Below are 9,993 nucleotides of genomic sequence, written 5' to 3'. Positions count from 1 at the left end.
TAATCATTTAGAGCCTAGCTCTATGTGTATGTGTATGTGTGTGTTTTTTTTTTAACAATCCAGCGCTAATGATGAAGGGAGTCACTTTTAAAGCTTCTAAATTAATTTGTTTAAAAAGGCTTCATAATTGTTTTGAGAGAGAGAGAGAGAGATGCAACATGCATTTATACGCATGTGCGTATGCCACACATACCAATGACACACACATACAAACACACATTTTTAATTGTAGGCACTCCTGTTTCTAAAGCTCTTGTAGCAATTTTCTTAAAAAATATTCTCTTGATGGGCTAAATACAATTGATTGAACTTGATGAGTGTCTAAGGAACAAGCCTTGTTTTCAAAGATTCTAAAGACATTTGTTTAAGCAATTTTAAAAGAAAACTTTTCTTGATGGGTAGGGGACCTTAATTCGAGTGGCTAGAAGTTGAGTGATAGCATACGATATATATATACTGGCCAGGCGGCGAGGGGGGAGAGTCCATGGCAACAACGATCGGCGTTGAGGACGAGCGGTAGGACAGAGAACAAGCGGGGGGGAGACTATTGGTTTTTTTTGGGGGGGGGGAGGGGTGTTGAACTTAATTTAATAGTGGTAAGGGAGAGGCTTTGGGAGATCCTGGGGGAGATCCCAATGTCCAACTTGAGACATGATAAAGATGGGTCTCTAACCTGTCCTAGACCACTCGCATAATACAATAGAAGACACATGTTTGGCGACATCGACGAAGAAGTACTAGTTGGTGCTCCTTTGTTTGCAAACTTCGATGACATCAATGTCGAAATAATGGGTTTCAAACTCCTGAACTTGGAGACTTTCTCATTCTTAGAATTGAAAACTTGGAGCATAAAATGGTATTGGGCTTGCAAACTTCGCCGAAATCAATGTCGAAATAAATGGTTTCAAACTCATCAACTTGGAGACTTTCACTTGTAGACTCTAGTCATCGTTCTCCGTTTTTGTTTATTCAACTTTATTCGGTTGTCCAGGGATGGCTTAGACATGGATGTCATCGCCAGCCAATTGTCATGTAAGGCAAATTGCGCTTTTGTCAACTTGTCTATGCAGAATACATTACGTCCGGCGGAGACGGATAGATTGAAAAGAAAAATAATTTGCCCGCAGTCTAGATCCAGCATACGTAATCCTATCCCCTATAAAGGTTCATGAAAGACCACTCTCCAATATAGCCCGAGTTCCAGCTGATTCGCTTCCATAGTGAATTTGAGTGATCGTAGCTTTGGTTGATGCAAGATGTTGATCACATGCCAGGTTGTTGCATATTAGAAGTTTTCAAGCGTGCTGCATCTTCCGTTGGGTAACGAATACATCGACTTCCGCTGATCTGTCCATTCCGGCGTTGCTGGCTTAATTCGATTGTTGTTCTTTCTTGTTTCTTTCCTTGAATGGCACCTTACCTGACGTGCAGCACGATCATGATATTCCTTTCCAGGATCAAGCTTCGACACAATGAAGCGCGAGATCATGAAGAACTGCCTGCTTCTTGCATGCGTCATGCTAATGGCAACGACCGCGCGTCAGCAACTAGTCTGTGAACAGGAACGCCTTGTCCTTAGCGAAATACAGTGCGAAGCAGCGATTAGTAAGTTCGCTGGGAGTGACATAAACTCGTTAGCATCGGGGGAAGTTAGTTCGGAAGGAGTTGGCGACTGTCAAGCTGAGGTTTTAAACATTGGGCCGAACGACGTTAATGTACCTCTGGCTGACTCAGACATTCAGAATTTCTTCGAAGCCATATTTGACGCTTGCGTGGTGTTATTGAATGGCCAAGGAGGGTCAGTTGCGATTGGCATCAACGGAAGCCAAGTAGAGTTCGCGTTGTTTGCCTTGCCATTAAGGTGAAAGATTAAGGAACAATTCGCTACTGTGCATGAGTTTGTTGTTGCAGATGCTTATACCACAACAAAGGCCTGATCTATAGCCACATGAAATCACAACGATTCTACCTGGCTTACAACTCTCCAAGAACTAAATTGACAAGCTCATAAAACGTGGATCATGGATGCATCCTGGTTTCTGGCCATAGGCATTTATGGAGTCATGGCAAACCCTCTGCAAACCACTTATATGAATCTGCCATAGGCATTCAGTACCATTGCAGGCCATAAGGGCGCTTTTATTTTCTATATCTTGGAATTCCTTCTCCTCTTATAGTTTGCTATATTGTGAACTTTTTTGATGGACAACTTACTTTCCTCTATAGCGTATGATTTCTAAATAGGAAAATTTAGCACATATCTCCTCTTTAGATTGCTTGTTCCAAGACTCTCTTGAATTGGTTCAGTATGATCATTTTACTGATGAATTGATATTGCATACACAAAAGAAATCTATGATATAAGTGCACATGAAAAACATAGTTCTAATGCTCCGTCAGATGAGCTCAATGTACTAAGTGTTACATTTTTTAAATGAAATGAAAGAAACAAAGCATTTGTTTCACCTTGCAAGCTTAGACATCACTATGGACATGTATAAAAGATGCCTTAAAATTGCTTCTCCACCGATGCTATGGACATGTATAAAAGATGCCTTAAAATTGCTTCTCCACTCTCCTCAAATGCTAGCCCAACCACCGATGTCAGAAGCAATACTCAGGGAACCAAGTCCCATGATACTTATTGGCATTCAACCCCGATTATATCAATTCTTTGATGATAGACAGTCCTACGGGGATGGATTCGGACATAGATTCTCACAAGGGTCCTAAATGCTAGAGCAAAGGGGGGAGCGGTGTAACCTTGAAGGCCCACAATGTGCCCCTTATAGGCCTTTGCTTACAGGGAACATACCACTCCCTAGAGGACCTCCAGTCCAACCTGGTAGACCCAACCCGACCCAATTCACAATGCAAATGCCTAGTGGGCCTGGATCCTCCCATCCCAACCTTGTGCCATCAAATCCATGGTGTTGGGGTAAAGGTCAGTGTGCCCACCCACTTGTACAGTGCCCATGTATACTCATATATATATAATAGAGGAATAAGCTGGAGTAGCTTTTGTTCCACCACTTTTGGCATCTCCTTATCCCTTTGTGTGTGCTCTCCTCTCCCACAACTGGTATCAGAGCCCACGGCGTTCGATCTACGAGGAGCTCGGTGAGAGGAGAACGGGCACTGCTTCGAGAGATCTACTGGGAGCTTTGGAGAGCTCGATTCTCTCATTCACGGGGAGATTTTGGGTAGACATCATCCAGATCTATTTGCTCTACAATGCAACTACAAGAATCACTTTGGGTTATCTTCCAACGCTCCAGTGCTCCAGCAACCTACAGAACCCATCCATGGGCATTGCTGGTTGGACGATAGAGCTTCGGAGCTCAGAGGCAACTTGGCTCGTGAGCACTATCTTTCTTGATGTGCTGCTACTGCGCAGGAGCTCAGAGATACGGTCATTGGTGGCTACATAGTTTTTATTGTAGGCTATTGCCTTTGCTGTAGAGAGAAGGAGAAGCTCAAGGGAGCTTCTACAGTGTGGGAAAGGGCTCTTCTCTTGGTGAAAGGGCTAAATCTGGTCATGTTACTAGTTTTGGAGTGAAGAAGCTTCTTACAGAAAGCTACAAAGTGTGTCGTGGAGGTAATGGGAGCTCACTGTGAGCTCATACATGAATGCAAGCAGCAGTTTTTTTACCAGGATCTACTCTTTGGAAAAGGCTATTGAGGCCATAAGCCTCAAACTTGAGCAAGAGGGAGGAAATCAAGCCTCTATTTGGGCGCCTTTGCTAGGTAAAAGAGTGTCAGTTTTGCTTGTTGCAGTTCGCACAGTCCTCCGATTGCGATTCTGTCATTGCCAGGCTTGCTAAAAAATTGCAATTGTGCTACCTATAACCTCACATCGAGGTTTTCTCCCAGCAGATTTGGGTCTTATTTTGGCACCATAGCCATTCTTGGAACTTGTAGGTTTAGTCTTGGCATAGTTCTTTGCCATTGTCTCTAGCTCATCTAGGAGCTATTAGGGAGCCTGTGGATTGCATGTTTGATGCAGTTGTATGCTTGGGAGATAGCCTTGCTTTTGGAAGCAAGTTGATCCGATATAAGTTGCAAGAGTTACAGCCTCGGCAAAACCACAAAAAGTTGTAGTCTACTGTCCATTTGTGACTAATGTGCAGGAAGCTGTTTTTCAGGTGAAAATATCTGAGAATCCACAAGGATTTGGCTCTTGAGGTCAACTGACAAGTTGTAGATCTTTCTACCAGCTACAACTTTGTTGTTTACAGCTTTGTCATCCGGTCTTTTGGTGAAAATATATCACTGTTCAAAAACAAGGACAACATATTATCTTGCCCAAAAATACTTATTTCATTAATTTTGGACTCATATGTCTACTTTTGGACTATTCCTTAAAATCCTTCCCAACTGAAAAGTTTACTTTATGAAACTGTCATTCGAGAATCAAAAGTTTACTTTCTGGCATTATCATTTTCACATAAGACATTTCAAAATATCTCTCTACAATGTTGTACAAATAATGCAAAAACTACTATTAAATCCTAAATTTGTATTTCTTGTTTATAAGAATCATATTCTTAAAATAAAAAATCCGAGTTATTAGTTTAAATCCATGAAAAACCATGCTATTGAGGATTCACAACATTTTAAAAATGTATACATAAGAGACCTGTAAGACTCATTTTACTTTCAATGCAGAAAACTATAACACTCTTGAATATTCAAGAAATTAAAAGGTTTATATACACATGAGACATGATGGAAGCCTCTTTTGTACTCCAAAAAATAGCAATAGCTATGCTTGCAATTTTACATTATCATGTCATAAGTTTTACAACAAATATTGCTCTGGATGAGTCTTTGTACAGAGGATCTCCTGTGGCCTTTTCAATAATTTAATTTTTCCTTTACAATGAGTTTAGTACAAATGGGCGATCCAAACATTTGCTTGTTTGAATGTCCTTTTCTATCATGATCATAGAAATGAGCGATCCAAACATTTGCTTGTTCAGAATGTCCTTTCTGTCGTCACTTGTCGCTTGGGTGCCATCTTCATTCACTCTCATCTGACAACCACCACCACCTTCACTCTTTCTCGATATTTGAATGGTGTTATCATGGGCATTCTTCATTTGCGTTATCCCCTTCTACTTCCTCCCGGGCGAGCATCTTTGTGAACTCTGTAATGTGCGTAATAATTGGTTGCGGTAATTTTATTTTGGCTTCTACATCATACCCCATGTGCTTCTTTGTTTTCTTTGACCTTGATTTCCAGGATACTATGACTGTCTCTGTGGAAAGTCTTGAAATTGCTTCATGGTTTGGGACCCATTCCTTTTTCAAACAACTACTATACAATGTACTGTTATCTTGGTTCTCCTTCCTGCCCCTTGGCTCATACCATACCGCTGTAAATGTTGTAGCTCTCCCCCGGTCATCCATGCTCACGTCAACTACTTTCGCAACCCAAAACTTCACGTTCTCATGTTCATCATCCGATGGTCCCGAACTGCAACAAAACAATGGACATCTATGTCTATTTGTGGCATAAACTCTCTCTTGTCCCGAACTGCAACAAAACAATGGACATCTATGTCTATTTGTGGCATAAACTCTCTCTTCTTGGGTCCACAATATGGACGTGGGAGCAACGATTCAAACTCATTTTCAAAGAGACCACATGCTGGACGCAAGTCATTACCAACATTTGGCCAAAATAAAGGCCGTTCTGCCTTAATATCATCTTCTCGCATTTTTGCAAGGTCCTTTATCAATTGGTAGGTCTTGCTAATTACAACAGTAGTGTGTTCCTTCCAAGAGGGCTTCCAATCAGGAAATCTCCGGAGCATTTCCTCTTTGTATGCAATAAAAGCTTTTAAGCCTTCTATTTCACCTTTGGATTTCTCGCTGAATTCTTTTATAGGAGCCCATGTTGGATGCATTTCTTTGCTCAGGATTGAAGTTAAGAGAGAGTAAGGTTCTTCAGGTTTCCATTTTGTATCAAGAGAATAGTGTTGCCATTGCATCACTTGTTTTTCATCCTTTAAGAAAAATCGAAAATAGTGTGGAGCGCTATGACCAATCAGGGCATCACCACCTTTTTGTATGAAAGGTAGAATAAAGCTCTTCCAATCATACATCCTCTCAACCATTGAGCATATTGTTCCTTCCTTACGGCCACCAACTTGCCTCCCACATTTTCTTATCAAGTCATCCATTGTCTCCATGTCCTTGTGTTTTAGTTCTCTTGAAACTGTGCTAAATACCTGATCGATATCCTCATGTGTGTGCCCAACCAATAAAAACCCAACTTCAATCTCATTGAAGATTCTATGAGCGATTAGCATTGAGCAAAATGCAAAGAAGAGTACATTCTTATTCTCTCGTCCGCAATTGTCTGCTTGTATTCTCAAAGTTGCTGGTAGGCGACCTTTTTCTGCATGTACATTGTGAATAATTGCCTTCATAACGGATGTTACAACTTGATTGCTATCGTGTAGATGCAAGGAATCAATCCATATGTCTGCAAAAAACTTAAATCCGTGCACTAACACTCCACATAGATGTGTCTTTAAAAAGTATTTGCCTTGTAGCTTAGGTGGAGTGTTAACGAATCGAGGTAATGTTGTTGTATTTTGATCCATACCATCTACAATAATGCACATGTACTCATTTGGGTGAGAAATAGCTTGCTCCTTCCAAAATGCATATTTTATTCTAGAATGTCGAACAAGTCCATGATGAAATTCTCTCTTTCTTTTGTAAGCTTCTTTTGTTCTAGAGATGTTGCACTCTTAAGTGCTCGCTTTAGATCATCACAGTCGTTGCACTTTGACATTTTTTGCCTCTTTGGGATTTTAACATGTCCAAAGCTTTTTTTCCAAAGAGTATACAAAGTATGAAAAGATGCCGGTGCATGCCCTCTTTGCCTCTGTGTTTCTCCAATAGAGTTAAATACTTCTTTTTTGGTCAAACCTATCGGAAGATGCATTTCTGATAGGTGGGGTTGCGGTAAAGCATTTTCATAAATGTAATCTTTCAAAATTGCTGTTGCCGCAACCGTTGAGGCTCTTGTTTTGGGCCTTCCTATGTTTCCATGAATGTTAAATTTAACTCCATACTTTGCTTTATTAGCCAAATTCCAATATGTGCCATGTGATAATCCTGTAATAATGCGATATGCATTATTGCATATACTTTTTCCATTTATAAGAGGCCTTATTTGATGTCCTCAACTTCACCTTCTCTTATCATTTACAAGAAAGCAAGACAATCTCGTGAGTAGGTATTCATTTCTTCTGCTTCCTTTCCTTTGCCAGACATGTTCTCTACAACCCTTGATGTCATGTAAGTTAATGGATCGCATACATGTATGCTTACAGCATGTAGATCGCATTGCTTTTAGCATAACATCTTCATTCATTACTCTTATTCTCTTTGGTTGCTTTTCTGGATCTGCCTGCACTTGTTGTCTTTTCATGCATCTGTATGTCCGTTTTGGGACCTTCTGTACATTCTTATTTGGATTTGTGTATTTCTCCTTGTAAGATTTATTTGTCACGTTGTTTTCATGAGATGTTGCATCCTTGATCTTATCACTCTGACAGTCAAATACTGAATATTCCTTTGTTGATGTCATCCTTGCTTTTGATACATTCGTCAAACCATTTGTAACATTTACAAGTTCACAATCAAAGTCAAACACCGAATAGTCCTTTGTTAATCTCATCCCTACTTTTGATACAATCGTAGAACCACTTGTCACAATGGCATTAGAGTGTCCCGAATGATCTTCAAACTCATCTATTCCTGAGAGAACATCACTCATTGATGCACTTTCTATGGATTTCATAACTCCATAGTCAGTGGTGATAGAGTGTCCAGAATGATCTTCAAACTCATCTATTCCTGAGAGAACATCGCTCATTGATGCACTTTCTATGGATTTCATAACTCCATAGTCTTGAAACTCCTCTACTCCAGAGAGAACATCACTCATTATACTATCGTGCATGATTTCCATAATTCCATAGTTACCTGCTTTGACTCCAAGAACTTTATCAGTATCCATGAAGCCATCCATGCTTGAAGATATAACACTTTTGACATCTTTGCCCAAGTTCTCAATGTGCATGAACTCATCACTTCTGATAAGACATCAGTGCTATAGTTGAGTGCATTGGAATCATCCATCTCTGAAGGAATAGAGCTTGGTACATTGGCATATTCTTTCAATTCTTTGATGTTGTAGTATACATTATGTTTATCATTAAAAACCACATGCCGAGTCTTTCCAATCTTTAAAAATTGCATGCTCCATCTCAAATCCTTACCTACCTCATAGTAGGGACCATCCAATGACATTGAGTTATCATCCATACCATCATCAGTAACTTTTTGAATTCTCATCTGCGCAAATGTCCAGTGTTCAACTTGTTCAAATCCCAAGACTTGACCTTCTGCTACATACTTATTTGTAAATGATAACATTTGTAAAATATCTCCCACTCTAAAATCCAAAGATATGCACTTTGTATTCCTGATGACATGTGTTGGATAAGTCTCATCTCTGTCCCATGCAATAAATGCTTTGTTGGAAGTATTATAGGGCATAACATCTCCAAGGATTTCCATATCCCCACACTTATGCTTTAGCTCAACATGTGCACTAAGAATCCTTGATACGATAACCGCCACCTTATCTTCGCCAAGTCTTCTAAAGTGACAAATAGAATTTGGATCACTTTCATGGATTGTAGCAAATGCAACTACTTCTCTTTTGCAACATAAAATCACCTCCATCCCCGGAATAAATTTTGTAGCCATCTCCTTTGTGAGTTTCCTTTGCAAACAAGCTGTAACAACCATTATAAAGAACATTAGTCTCTTCTCAATAATCTACTTTATTAATGATTTAAAAATCCAGAACGTGTTTAAAAATTTAATTAGACACTAACCAATAACAACCGTAAACCAATAACAACCCTAAACCCTAAACCGTAAACCAAAACAACCCTAAACCCTAACCAATAACAACCCTAAACCCTAAACCCTAACTCCCAAACCCTAAACCCCAAACCCTAAACCCTAACCCCCAAACCCTAAACCCTAAACCCTAACCCCCAAACCCTAACTCCCAAACCCTAAACCCTAAACCCCAAACCCTAAACCCTAACTCCTAAACCCTAAACCCTAACTCCCAAACCCCAAACCCTAAACCCTAAACCCTAAACCCTTAACCCTAACCCCCAAACCCTAAACCCTAACTCCCTAACCCCAAACCCTAAACCCTAACTCCCAAACCCTAAACCCTAAACCCTAAACCCTAACTCCTAAACCCTAAACTCTAAACCCTTAACCCTAACCCCCAAACCCTAAACTCTAAACCCTAACTCCTAAACCCTAAACCCTAAACCCTTAACCCTAACCCCCAAACCCTAAACTCTAAACCCTAACCCCCAAACCCTATACCCTAACTCCTAAACCCTAAATCCTAAACCCTAAACCCTAACTCCCAAACCCTAAACCCCAAACCCCAAACCCTAAACCCTAAACCTTAAACCCTAACTCCCAAACCCTAAACCCTAACCCCCAAACCCTAAACCCTAAACCCTAACTCCTAAACCCTAAACCCTAAACCCTAACTCCCAAACCCTAAACCCTAAACCCTAAACCCTAAACCCCAAACCCTAAACCCTAAACCTTAAACTCTGACTCCCAAACCCTAAACCCTAACCCCCAACTCCTAAACCCTAAACCCTAACCCCCAAACCCTAAACCCTAAACCCTAAATCCTAAATCCTAAACCCTAACCCCAAAACCCTAAACCCTAAACCACCAAACTCTAAACCCTAACCCCCAAACCCTAACCCTCAAACCTTGAACCCTAAACCCTAAACCCTAACTCACCAAACCCCAAATCCTAAACCCAAACCACGAAATCCTAAACCTTAAATCCTATGAGTGTTTTCAAGTAATATCATTTATTTAAGTAATAGTTTTAATTAGAATTCATAAGTAATA

The sequence above is a fragment of the Dipteris shenzhenensis genome, chromosome 12 (genome assembly GCF_047967505.1).
Source record: "Dipteris shenzhenensis isolate YYH24624 ecotype China chromosome 12, Dip_SZ_1.0, whole genome shotgun sequence".
NCBI classification, from domain to species: domain Eukaryota; kingdom Viridiplantae; phylum Streptophyta; class Polypodiopsida; order Gleicheniales; family Dipteridaceae; genus Dipteris; species Dipteris shenzhenensis.
Note: the sequence above shows the minus strand (reverse complement) of the source record.